Below are 13,910 nucleotides of genomic sequence, written 5' to 3'. Positions count from 1 at the left end.
GTACTTTCCTACTTCTTCATCTTGATTCCATAGAAAAAGAGAAGCAGAAATTGGATAGGAATTTTGCAGGAAGGAGGGAGGGTACAAGAAAGGTCAGAGGGAAGATGACTTCTGATGTTGGAACACTTGGCAGAATTTTGATGGAATCTGTAAATGAGACTTAGAAGGGGACCTTTTCAACAACTGTGAAATAAAGAGAAGAAATTGTAGCTGACAAATAAACAAGAGCTGAGAAAGCAGGGGAAAGAATGTTGAATGAAACACTGAGTAGCATGGTCCATGTATTTCTTGGGAACTACCAAGAATTTCACTAGGACTCAAAGTTATCCATGATTTACTCATGCTTGTTTTACTCATGCACAGAGTTCGGCAAATATTCTTGTTATATGCCAGTAGTAAACTATGGACTCTTGGGTCTGAGTGCGCAGCTTGACGGTACATAGCAAGACAATATAGCACTTTTCAAATGTAATATACTATGTAACACACAGATTGTGCAATTATGTAATATAAAAGTTTTAGTCTAGCCAGATTTTGGTATGCCATTATTTTGTGCAATCCTACTATAAATCCTACTATAAAGAAACACAATGTACAACTGGTGTTTACCACCAATTGCTATTCCACTAAGTAGAGCAGATTATCCTTGATAATGTGAACAGGCCTTATCTAATTTGCTCAAGGCCTTTAGAACAAAGCTAGTGGATTTTTGAAAGAGAAAGAATTCCGTCTTCAGTCTGTTACATAAAATATTGACTTGAATTTCTAGCACTGGTTCTCAACAACGTGATGTTAACTCTTACCTGAAATGTTTAGCCAGCTTGCCCGTGGATTCTGAATTTGCCCCACAACTGAGCCAATGCCTTAAATCAATCCCCACTTTATTTAGAGTGAGTTCATTAGTTCTGTTTCTCTTGAGAGCCTGGACTAAAGCATATGCCAATGATGCTAAATGTCAGTTTTAATTCCTTAAAATTCATAAAAGCTTCTCTTTGATTCTTTTGAATGTAACTATCCATATGCAACAGACAAAACAATGAGTATATTCCTAACACCTTCTCTGTGTTGTCCATTCCATCTGTTTCCTTGCCTGTAAAGTGAAGACTAACTGCAGAGAAGTTGGGAGAATTAGGTAAGATAAGTAATGTCAAGTAACTAACACAGAGCCTGATATTCCCAATGCTTTATTAAGTAATGAACTATCCTTAAAGTATTACCATTAAATTCCACAAAAATTATTTACAAATAAAACTGAAGAAAAATATCAGTTTGTATGATTAAATTACTAATGATATTAAGCTCTGTGTGTGTTGTGTGTGTGTGTGTGTGTGTGTGTGCGTGCGCGTGCGTGTGCATGCCAGTGTGTGTGCTAGAGACCTGAACTCACGGCCTGGGTGCTGTTGTTTAGCTCTTTTGCTCAAGGCTCTCACTGTACTACTTGAGTCACAATTCACTTCCAAATGTTTTGCTGGTCAGTCTCAACTCAAGAACTTTGAGAAGGATGGCTTCACACTACCACCCTTAGATCTTAGGCCCCTGATTATCTATTATTGTAAGCAGAAACCACCAGCACCCAGCTTTAAGACACATTTAACAGTGGAAAGATAATGATACATTAGAATCGGGCTCCTATTTCCCTTCGTTTTATTGAGCTTTTAATAGAGTAAGTATGTTGATGTTGTAAAGTCTGAGGCTTACATAAGTAAGAGTTGAAAAGAGTTAGAGGAGTTGCATAGAATATAAAAAAAGGAATTTGTAAAACCTGTCATTTTTACTGAATGCTTTATGATTGTTTCACATATGAGCAAATGTTATTGGACACACTTACTGCAACAGATTTTCACTATCTAACAGATGCTGAGATTGATATATGAGTTCTTCTAGAATTCAGAGAAGTGAGCATAAATTGAGGGCTAGTCAGCATTTTCCACATGCCCATATGACTCCTGTCCATGTTGTTGAATCTGTGGGCAGTAAAATGCAGATCCACACTGGCTGTGTACTTGTAATCTGGTGAATATTTTTTTCATAACAAAAGAATACATCTGAAATGAAAAGTGCTTAAGAAAATTAAGATTTAATTTCTAAGAATTAGAATTATAATTTAGTGTGGGAGCTATTTTGGATGAGAAAGTGAAAAACCTATATTTTCCTATCACATACAATCTGAGATAGTAACAGATTGTGTTGCTAATAAATATATCATGGATGCATATTTCTCAACAAGTACCAGAAACAGTGAGACTGAGTATGGATGACTGACTTTATTGTTTTCTTGCATAGACTTGATGGATCAATTTCCTAACATAGTAAATCTTTTTATTGCTAACGCTGGTTATCTTATAATTAAGCAAATTGTACAAAAGAAGTAGTTGATTTAACTTAAACACATATACACATCACACCATACCATGAATTCATTACCCTTTTTTCTATATTTAAAGTAATCAATAACAACAGCTTTAATGAGCATTCACGATAAATATTTGTGTGTGCCCAGGTTTAAGTGGGCAGAGAACTATTACTTTGCCAGGTACCAGTGGCTCACATCTGTAATTCTAGTTACTCAGGAGTCTGAGATCTGATGATGGCAAATCAAAGCCAGCCCAGGCAGCAAAATCCATGAAACTCTTATATTCAATTAACTACCAGAAAAGAGAAGTGGAGCTGTGGCTCAAAGAGCACTACTGTTGGGCACAAAAGCTCAAGGACAGTACCCAGACCCTGAGTTCAAGTCCCGGAAAGAAGAAAAGAAAAGAAAAAAGAAGTACTACTTCACTGAGGAAGAGGAGACTTGTCACATCTAATTGGATGTAGATAAAAATTAGATACGACTATACACCTAGATAAAGGAAAAGGAAATGGGCTATAAACTTGAGTTCATTTTGTCTTCAAACATTGTTTTTGTAGCTTTTGTTCTGTCTCTCAAACCAGAGTGAGCTCTGAATTAAAGCCTATGTTGAATATTGAAATAATTGAGGTTATTGTCTTTCTGGCATTAGCCCAGAAAGAAGAGTTATAAAAAAGGGTAAAAAAAAAAAAAAAGGCTGTGCTTTGCCTTTTGTAAATTTATACTAGATTTCTACTCAGACTTTAAAGATCCTTGAAATTTTCAATGGTCTATGAGATTTTCAAAGATATTCATATAAAATTTGAGTCCTTGAAATTAAATTTATTGGGTTTGGAATACCAAAAGGAAGCCACAAAATCAAAATGAATAAATGTTTAATTAAATGGCTGTAAGACATAACCTTATTTCAACTTCATTAATTATTAAATTTAGTATTCATAAAAATTTTATTACATTTGAAAACACTTTGGTGGGTACATTAGTCCCACTTTGAAAGATTTTTCTGAGCCTACAGAATGCTGGAGAATCTTAGTCCATTATAAATTGTATCAATTTTATCATAGCTAAATCATCTCCAAAGTAAAATTATAATATTTATCTTCAAATTTTGTACAGTAATAATTAATATTGAATGAGGGTATGCTTTCATATATTTGCTATGATGCATGCTGTGGCTTTCAAAGGGCTGATAATGTTTTTACAGCAACTCTACTTTGAATTCATTCATTCATCCTGTTGAGCCATGATAGACAAGAAAGAAATAGTTAGTTCATGTTTTACTTATCTTAAACTTTTCAAACTAGGGAAACCTTAGATGGTGTCCCCAGGAGGCTATCTCCAAGAAGGAAGCTCTAAGCAGGTTTATTGGAGAATTTCCCAGGGGCTGATACTTGCATGGCACTGTGGAAGGCAAGAGAAGTAAGCATTAGCTTACTGACTAGGGTGGTTCTTCAGAGATGCTCCAAATGGAGGCATGGCTTAGGAATGTTAATCTTTACATTAGACAGTTACTAGTCATATGTCTCTTCTGGGAGGTGACATAACCTTTGGATGGTATCTTTTGAGTGCTAAGAGAAGCACTTTAGGGAAAGGATTTGTACAGGAAACATAATAGTACATTTTCAATTGAGTACTTTAGGGTATATCAGATTTCTTATGCCAAAATCCAGCCCATATGTTGCAGTTATAGACAAAGGTCAATTAGGAAGAGCTAGCTGAGCTCATGAGTTTACTGGATTAATACACTGGTAATAATGCATTGCTGAAGAAAGAGGACTCTAGTCCTACTAATGTTTAATATATTAATCCTTGAAAAGAAGAAAGACTAAATTCTGAACTAATGTTATTTACATAAATAAAATTAGGATTTTTAAATCTATTTTGTTCAAATAAAAATCCATAATTGCCATCTATTCTAAGTTTACTACTGTGCTAGTCTCCTAAATACATTCTATCACTAATATCTCAATTTATGACTACTACTTTACAAAAAATAGTTAACAAAGCCCAAGAGAATTTATGCTATTTGTTCAAGTTTGCACATGATGTAAGAGATGAATGATAGAATTTACTTAAAATCTCTGACTCTAAAATCCAGATGTTTCATCCCAATTTAACAGTGTTGTCATTGTAGTCTCATGTATGTTTCTTAAAATATGCTAAAACAGGCAAAATAATGTAAAAATGTGTCCAACAAAGTGGTGAAAAAGTTAAGTAAATATTAATTATATTATAAAAGTAAAAACTGTAACAGAACATATTTTAACATATTTTATTTCAAGTGCTTTTCTTGAATAGAGACAGCTTCAGAGGTAACATAACTTTATGATATTATTCTCTCTTTAGAGATTGGTAAAATCAGATACAGTGGGAGTAGATTATTCCCCAGGGTTATAGAGCTTCAAGCAGTAGAGATAGCTTCAGACTCTTGTCCTCTGACCCCCAGGGATTCTCATTCAATCTCAGAGTTCTATCCCTCTTTAGGTCAAATGTAGAAATATCATGTTTTAACTGCTAGCATACTACATTCTTTTAAAGAGTATTACCGTTGACACATATTTCTGGAAGACAAAGGCAGAGTATCTAACATCTAGAAAATTTCAAGGACTGTAAATGACCAGGATCTGAGAGTGTTATTGTTAAACAAAGATAATGCTTCAGACACAATGGTGTTAAGTATACTCCAAAAGACACACATGATAGTGAAATATAGGCAAGGTATTTGAAGAAGGACACTTGATGAAAGAGTAAAAGGATGTTTATCACAGCTCAAGGATTGTTGTTTTGATCTCTCATCCAAAGAACCATCCAAAAGTATCTGTATGTCTATCAAAATAACAACCCTGTACTTTCTCTTAAAGCCTAGGGATTTCTTATCCGCTTTCTCATAGATGTTTCTAAAGTGACAAGATGAAAGACATATTTCATCAAACCATTTGCAGCACCTAAATGGGAAGATTGTTTCTTGAATAGAATTATTTACTTTATAAATGTTGTACAAAGGGATTTTGATTAAACATAATGATTTATGAGTAAATTGCATATTGAGCAATGCCCCCATACTGTTGTTCTCTCCCATCTTCCCAACCCCACCTATCTGCTAAGTTACCGGGTTCCATTTTCACATATGCACATTCTATATGATTCATCCAGCCATGATTCCCCCATCACAGAAACATATGGGGGCAGTCAATGAAGAGAGGATGGGTGAGCAAATATTCAATGTACATATGTAAAATAAGTGAAAGCAACGGCTGGGCACCGGTGGCTCATCCTGTAATCCTAGCGACTCAGGAGGCTGAGATCTGAGGATGGTGATTCAAAGCCAGCCTGGGCAGGAAAGTCCGTGAGACTCTTACCTCCAATAAACAACTAGAAAACTGGAAATGGCGCTGTGGCTCAAGTGGAAGAGCACTTGAGCTGAAGAGGGCAGGGATAGCGCCCGTGCCTAGAGTTCAAGCCCCATGACCGACAAGAAAAGAACAACAACAACAACAAAAACACACAAAAAAAATGAAAGCAGGTAACTTGGGAGGATGGGGTTGGGAAAGGATTGATCAAAATACATTGTTCTCAATTCAACACAGACCTGAAACCCCTTTGTACAATTACTAAAGATAATTTAAAAGTTAAAAATTAAAACAATTTGGATTAACAAACGAACAAAAAACTCAAACCCAAAGGTTCCACATCAGTCCAGGAAGAATGGCCAACATCCTAGATATTTTAAAAATATTTATCTGTTTTCAGTTACAGTTAAGCATATGAAATACTTATTAAAATATATGGTTTAATACTTTGATAGTTATTTAATTAGAAAATATTTTTGTGGTTTCACCTGCCTGAGAAATACATATTTAACATACTTTTAGAACAAATGATTAGGTTGAAGGGACATTCTTCCACTATAGTAGCATGGTGGTAATAATCAAGACTGAGGAAAAAATGGAAACACCTATCACCTTTTATATTATTTAAAAATCACAGGATTACTAAGATGAAGATTTCATTCTTAACAACTAAGAACATTTAATAATGTTTATGTCCTTCTGTCTCAGAGAAGATATTAATCTTTCCTGAGGTAAAAATACAGTATACTAATCTTTGCCTCAATTCATCCACGATGCATGTGTAAATTTTGATGGATACTAATGGATGCTTCTTAGTTTTGACCCTTAGGTTGAAAATAGCAGCTTGTTACTTTTTAGAAAGAATAAGATCCATTTCCAAACATTTTAGAAATATCAGGGCATTTTTTTCCTTTATAAATAGACAAATAAATGGCCACATTAGCACTTGCACTTCAATGTGAGCCAAGGACATTTTTTAAAATGTCACAACTCAGGGTTAATGCTCTTATTTTTGACATTTGGCCTTCAGATTTTTCTCCTTAATTGTCTGTTTGCTGCTTCATTGCCATATTCAAAGATTTAAGGTCAATTGTACCTCTTCTTTTTGTACTGCTATAAGATGTAAAGTCCAAAAGTTTTAAGTATTTTAGTTACTGTGGGATACACTATCCAACCTTTATACTGGTTTAAACCTCTCAAATTTGGAGAAGTTTCTGCTTAGGCCGAAGTTGCCCTTAGCAAGGATTGGCAGTTATTTGTTTCCAACTATAAGCTATTCACTTTTTAGCAGATGCTTGTGGGTTTGTTTTTCTAGACCAGTGGAAACATTTTAGGCAATTCTTACAAAAGCAAATATGAATGCAGCCAAAACATGATAATTTGCTGTTATATAAGAAATCCAGTACATTTTCAAGGACATATTGCGAAAGACTGACTTTATGGAGACTTTTTTTCTCTTGATGTGTTCTCTTTTCAAAAGGCTCACTTTTATAATAACACCAAATGAACTGAGTATAACCTCTACACAGTCTCCACTAAGGAGATTTTAAATATAAACTGCTCTACAGATCTGAGCATTGAATAATAATATTCCCTGATTATTCACAGAGAAAAATCCATGGTGAAGACATCATGTGAGTAGTTTTAACAATGACATGCTTGTACAGTGTTCCTTACACATACAACAAAAATGTCTTGAACACCTAACATGCACCACATACTGGGATAGTCATTGGAAGAGCAAAGTTGCTTCCCTCAAGAATGCTAAGTACTTAAAGACTGATTTTTGTCTCATATGTCATCCTTTGCTCTATTGGCTTACCTTTGCTTTCTTTTTTAAAAATTTTTAAAAAATTTTTATTTTTTAATTTTTTTTTGGCAGTCCGGTCATGGGGCCTGAACTCTGGGCCTGGGCGCTGTCCCTCAGCTCTTCAGCTCAAGACTAGCGCTCTACCACTTGAGCCACAGCGCCACTTCCGGCTTTTTTCTTTTTGCTTATGTGGTGCTGAGGAATCGAACTCAGGGCCTCATGCATGAAAGGCAAGCGCTCTACCACTGAGCCACCTTGCCAGACCACCTTTGCTTTCTTTATAAGATATTTTCTCCTCTAAAACAACAGCAGCAGCAAAAACAACAACAAAACATTCCAAGCTACCAGACCTCCATTGCATTTCAAGGAAACCTGCACATAAGCTATAGTCTCCAAGTTCTCAACCCTATTCTCAGCTGTTGAAGATGTTCTCAGACTATTGCTAGACAATCTAGGTGACTAGATTCTGTACACAAGGGCACTGTTTAAATGGTTAATAGTGACACTATTTCAAGGGTCAATGGTATTTGGGGCTAAATAACATCTGACATGGCTTTAAAAACTTAGCTGAGGTAAAATGAAGCAGAAAGAATTATAAAGAAAAACACTTAACTTCTGAAATCTCCATTCCCTCAACTGTAAAACAAGTTCCCAACAGATAAATGCTAGATGTGGAATGAGTATTAATTGAGTTAATAATGAAAAAATACTCTGAGTAATGCTCAAGAAATGTGAGCGTCCTGAAAGGACTACAAGATCTTCTGACTCTGTATTATTCTTATTCTTTACATTTGATAAAAGTGGGAAATGATGGGCTGGGAAGGTGACTCAGTGGTAGAGTGCTTGCCTTGCATGCATAAAGCCCTGTTTAAATTCCTCAGTACCACATAAACAGAAAAATATGGAAGAGGTGCTGTGGCTCAAGTGGTAGAGTGCTAGCCTTGATCAAAGAAACTCAGAGATAGTGCCCAGGCCCTGGTTTCAAACCCCAGGACTGGGAAGAAAAAAGTGGGAAATGTCTCCTATCTTTTGTAATGGACTAGAAGAGTTAACAAAGCCCTTTGGTATGCCTGTGTTCCTGTGTATGGCTTGAAGAACAATTTGACAGCCATCCTACTCCTTCAAAGAACCATTCTATAAATTCCTAGACAATAAATATTTGAGAATGTATGATTCATTTTGTCTATCAAAACTATTCAACTCTATACTAGTATGAAAAGAATCACCAACAATATAAACAATGAGTGTGGCTATGTTTCAGTAACACTTTATTGACAAAAATAGAATCTGGACCAGATTGGGCCAAAGGGCCATAGTTTGTATTAAGGTTCCTGTACTTTTCTCTTACCTTCTTCTAAATGAAATCTTGCTTTGTCTACTCAGGCATTCCTCTGTCATTTTGCCTGACTAGTGATTTTAAGTTTTCTAATGTAGAAGGGGGGAAAAGTCTGGATAGGAGGGTAACATGGATATGCTTTCTAGGGCTGGAGAAAATAGTTTTTTTTGGGGGGGGGGTCCAGCCGTGGGGCCTGAACTCTGGGCCTAGGCGCTGTCCCTCAGCTCTTCAGCACAAGGCTAGCGCTTGAGCCACAGCCCCACTTCCAGCTTTTTTCTTTTTGCTTATGTGGTGCTGAGGAATCGAACCTAGGGTCTCAGGCATGCAAGGCAAGTGCTCTACCACTGAGCCACCTTCCCAGCCCGAGGAAATAGTTTTGTGAAAGGTTCAAAGTGAGAAATGATGCAACCTCTGGAATATGATGTTAAAAATTGAAGGGGAATACAATAGTGACATCACAGAATACTCTTTGTACTGTGTCTGAAAATGGAAAGAAAAGTTTATGTTAAATCCAGTAATGATTACATATTTAGTCAGAATATCACTGGCAGATTAGAACACATAGATAATGGCTTCTTACTAATTATAATATTTTCCCAGGTTGATCAGTGAGAATACCAGTACTATTTAGGCCCATAACTTTTGACTCAGGCTATAATTGAGGATTGCAGGTCAGATAAAAGAGATATTTGACAGCATAACACTTCAATACAACCAAGAAACATTTCCATCCTAACATGGGTCCTACTAACGTGGGCTCTTGACTACAAATTATGTCCACACTCAAATCATGCAACTGATTTCAAGTTGTGTCTTTCTCCAACGAGTTGCCACATACTTGAAATAATTCTTCATAATAATTTAATTATATTTTAATCCATTGGTAAAGATTATTTTTTCTAATTTCTACATTCCCCCCCCCCCCCCGAGAACTGTCTATTTCTGGCAATTCTCCAATCTGGTTCTTAGTAACATTTAATTCCTAAAGATATATGTTATTAGTCTGACAATAATGGTATATGTTGCCTTATAATTTGACATCGTGTTAATCTTTTATTTAAATGGGCTCATTAGAGGTATAACATAAGCATGTGAAAGATAAGTCATGTAAACACCAATCTATGAAAGGTTGAGGCTGGACATTGTAGCAAACAACTGTAATCATACTATTTGGAAGGCTAAGATAGAGGATCACAAGTCAAAAGCCAGCTTTGGTTAAATAGTGTGAAATATCTAAAAACAGACAAAACAATACATCAAAATAAAACAACCCTCCCAGCAAACAAACTACAATGAAAACAAGAACCAAGAAACACTCAATTTTCTCCTTACAAAAGCAGCAAAAAAAAAGTTGAAGTGGTCATATTAGTATTAAATTACACAGACTTCAAAACAGGGATAAAGCAGAACATTGCTCTATGATAAATTAGGCAACCCACCCAAGATATCTAACAATCTCAAATATGTATATACCTAGCAATAGAGTTCTTAAATATATGAAGCAAAACCAAACTGTGCTGAAGGAATTAAACAACCCTCAGTTGCATTAGATAATTCAACACTCTAACCAGAAACTGATAGAACAAAGAGAATGTAAGAGAACAGAAAATTTAGACAACTACTAACCAATTTGACCCATAACCCCCAAATACAAACACTTTGCAAATGCACAAAGAACAGACACTATAATAGATCATATCTCATTATAAATATCTTATAAACTATATCTTTAAATTGTTGAGTTACATAAAGAATGTTTACTGATCATATTCAATAAGTTAATAATAAAATATATCTAGAAAAAGTGTTTAAAAGTGTTTCATATCTGAAATGAAACAAAATATTTCTAAGTAACTGATGTACAAAAGAAGAGGTTGCAGAGAAAATTGAAATAATTTTTAATTAAATAAAAATATAATGTATCTGTATTTGTGGGATATAGCTAAAGGAATCATGTTATAAAATCAGCCTAAGTGCCCAGCAACATTGAATATATACACAATGGAGCTTTATTTAGCCACAAAGAAGAATAAAATGATGCCATTTTCAGGATACATAGATAGAACTGAAGATCATCATGTTTGATAAAATAAACTAGACTCCAAAAGACAAATATTGCATATTTTCCATTGTTTGTAGGATCTAGAAAATTTTAGAGGAGACACTGAAAATAGAAGGTGAATTATTTGGGAGAAGGAAGGCTACCAAAAAAACCAAGGTAAAAAGATTAAGGTGTATTATATATATGTATGAAAACATCATAATGAAACCATTATTTTGTACAACTAATATAAACAATAAATACGAAAATGAAAAGAACACAAAATAGTCACAATATTTCCTAGCCTAAGGTTTTAAGAATGAAGATGGGCTAAAAGTTTGAAAATCAATAGACACTTGATACTTAAATTCTTCTAGATAAAAATTGGCAGCATGCTCATTATAAAAAGGAAAATAATGAAACATAAAAAAGTATACTGTGACAATGAGTAAGTTTTTGCTATCTTGTTATTTACAACAAAGTCTATGGTGGCCTTTTTACTTAATATTTAAAGACTGAAAGCTTTAAGAATTCATAGTCAACACACTGGCAGTCTGTGGTCATCATAAAAAAGAACAAATGAATTTAGACTCCCAGAGATGATAAGAAACTCCCACACAGGACAATATTCTAGAGAGAGTCTTCAATCAATTGTGAGTGAGATTATAGACTTGTACAGCTATGGTGGAAGACAATACGGAGGTCTCTAATGAACTTTTTAGAATTACTATAGGATCCAATAATTTCTCTTGGAGTATTTTCCCAAAGGCAAAGAAATCATCACTTGGTAAAGAGATATTTTCTCTCCCTGTCCACCTAGCATTATTTATACTCATCAATATATGAAAACAAGCTAAAGTCTGTCAATGAACCTATAAAAAAGAAACTGGTATATACAACAGAATATTATTCAGCCCTAAAAACAGCCAATGAAAAATGACACTTTGCCATTTACCACAACATGAATGAACCAAGAAGACTCAGTAAAATCAGGTGGAATCAGCTAATGACAGAAATTCTTGTACAATATCATTTAACTGTGGAATCATTAAAAAAATATGTTGAGATATAAAATAATATAATGGTTACCAGGAGTTGAGGAGAAATGTGCAGAGGTCAGGAAATTGGAAGATGTGGGACACACAGTACAAAGCAACATATACCTTGGATGAATATGTCTAAGATACAATATACAGTATAAGTACTATAAATAAAATTGTACATTTGGGAATTCATGTGAAGTAGATCATAGCTATGTTTGCCACACAACACAAAGTGACCTCACTGTGGGAGGAGGAAAGTCTAGTTTTCATCCCAGTAACCTTTCAATACCCTATAATATCATGTCTCTATGTATCTTAGGTATATATAATCAAATATATTAAACAAGCACTCTGAAAGTGACAGCTGTGGACTTTATCAGGGAATATGACATTGTGGTTGAAATCAAGTAGTTGAACGTTATGGAAAAACACTAATTTCTACACTGATTTAAAATTTTCAGATACTAGGCTTATTTTACAATTAGATGCAAACTTGTAGAACATGATATAAACTATAAATTCCGTGTTTTCATCCAGGCACAAGGGATTCAAGCTTATAATGCTCACTTCTTGGAAGACAGAGATGGAGCTTCATGGTGCAATGCATAAAAAGTTTATGAGTGTCCTTTGTAACCACCACCCTAACTTGTGTCATGTACCCATTATCCTAGCTGTAGGGTAAACACAATGACAGAACCTAGGGCTATGTATATGTCATTACCGGAATCAAGAAAGTATAAGGAAGACGATTGTTGCCAAGGCCAAACAAGGCATCAAGTGAGACTTCTTTGGAAGTAACTAACAGACACAGACATAGAGGCTGGGGTGTGATTTAAGTTATCTGAATAGAAAGTATAAGGCCTTAAGTACAATCCCAAGTTCAACACACACACACACACACACACACACACACACACACACACACACACACACACACACACACACACACACACACACACAGAGGTTTTTCAGGTGAAGATGCAGTTTCTGTTTGTTATTGAGGTTCAGTTACATAGGCTTAGCTTAATTAGTTCTAGATTATATTTTAAATTGATAAAAATATATAATTACTGAATGGGAAGCACTGGAAAAATAAAGTGGAATGGAAGGTTGGTGAATCAGGTTGTATACTGAAGTCAGGAGGATATATCAAGGAACATTTTTGACAAGCTATCTGCGGTGAGCTTTGATGAGTAGAATCACCAATGACCCCTGAAGTGTCAAACCTACTGCAATTTACTGATTATCTCATATTGCTAAAAATACCAACTTGCATTATTTCAGCAACAATGGAAAATTGGATGTTCTTTTCATCAAAGTACACATTTACCTTTTCTTGTGAAAAGTCAGAATAACATTTTCTAACTACTAATAATTATTTGTTTTACTAATCAGAGGACAACTATTCACTGGGTCTGAGCAGTAGCTGATTGATCCTTCAGATGTAACAGACCTGTTCTGACTTTATTTCTCAGCAGACATCATGCTTAGGATTCCTGTCATGGAATTCTAGACACTTGGGAAGAACTGATGGATCTTGAAAGCTAATGGAGTAGCAGTACTGTAATTAGGATTTTTAGATTGTGCTCAAAGCAAAGGTTTTGTGGAACTTAACTCAGCCCTCCAGAGAGAATTTAACATGGCCGCAGGTCAACATCACAGTTTGCCTCTTGCAGGCAGCCAGTGCACTGTCTCTGGGGAATATGGTCAGGAGATAAGTCCTTATGGGTCATATGCTTCTACAGATCTTGTGAACTACAGTCCTGTTTTGTTATGTTCCACCTTGCAAGCTTGTTTTTGCAATGAAGAATCTGATGTAGCAATGATGGTTCCCAAGAAGTCAAGACTGAGTTTGTGAACTATAATAAAAGTGGCTACCTTTGGATGTTAGTCAGGCATGCAAGTTGACTAGCATAAGAGACTCAGTTTCTCTAAACTTAGTTGTATAACAAACTCACTAATGTGCAGGGAATATCTGAC

At 35.2% G+C, this 13,910-nt stretch overlaps 1 protein-coding gene and 1 pseudogene across 41 annotated transcripts in view; one reads left to right on the top strand and one right to left on the bottom strand.

Annotated features, from left to right (window-relative positions):
* Ptprd (protein tyrosine phosphatase receptor type D) overlaps positions 1 to 13,910 on the bottom strand; it is a 2,013,525-nt gene that overhangs the window by 703,316 nt on the left and 1,296,299 nt on the right. The gene's annotated exons all lie outside the window — the stretch shown is intronic.
* Positions 13,570 to 13,910, top strand: part of LOC138834914 (thiopurine S-methyltransferase pseudogene) — a 39,734-nt pseudogene continuing 39,393 nt past the window's right edge.

Source organism: Dipodomys merriami, unplaced genomic scaffold (genome assembly GCF_024711535.1).
Source record: "Dipodomys merriami isolate MVZ:Mamm:240054 unplaced genomic scaffold, mDipMer1.0.p SCAF_22, whole genome shotgun sequence".
Taxonomy (NCBI): domain Eukaryota; kingdom Metazoa; phylum Chordata; class Mammalia; order Rodentia; family Heteromyidae; genus Dipodomys; species Dipodomys merriami.
Note: the sequence above shows the minus strand (reverse complement) of the source record. Positions and strands in the feature narration are given on the sequence as shown.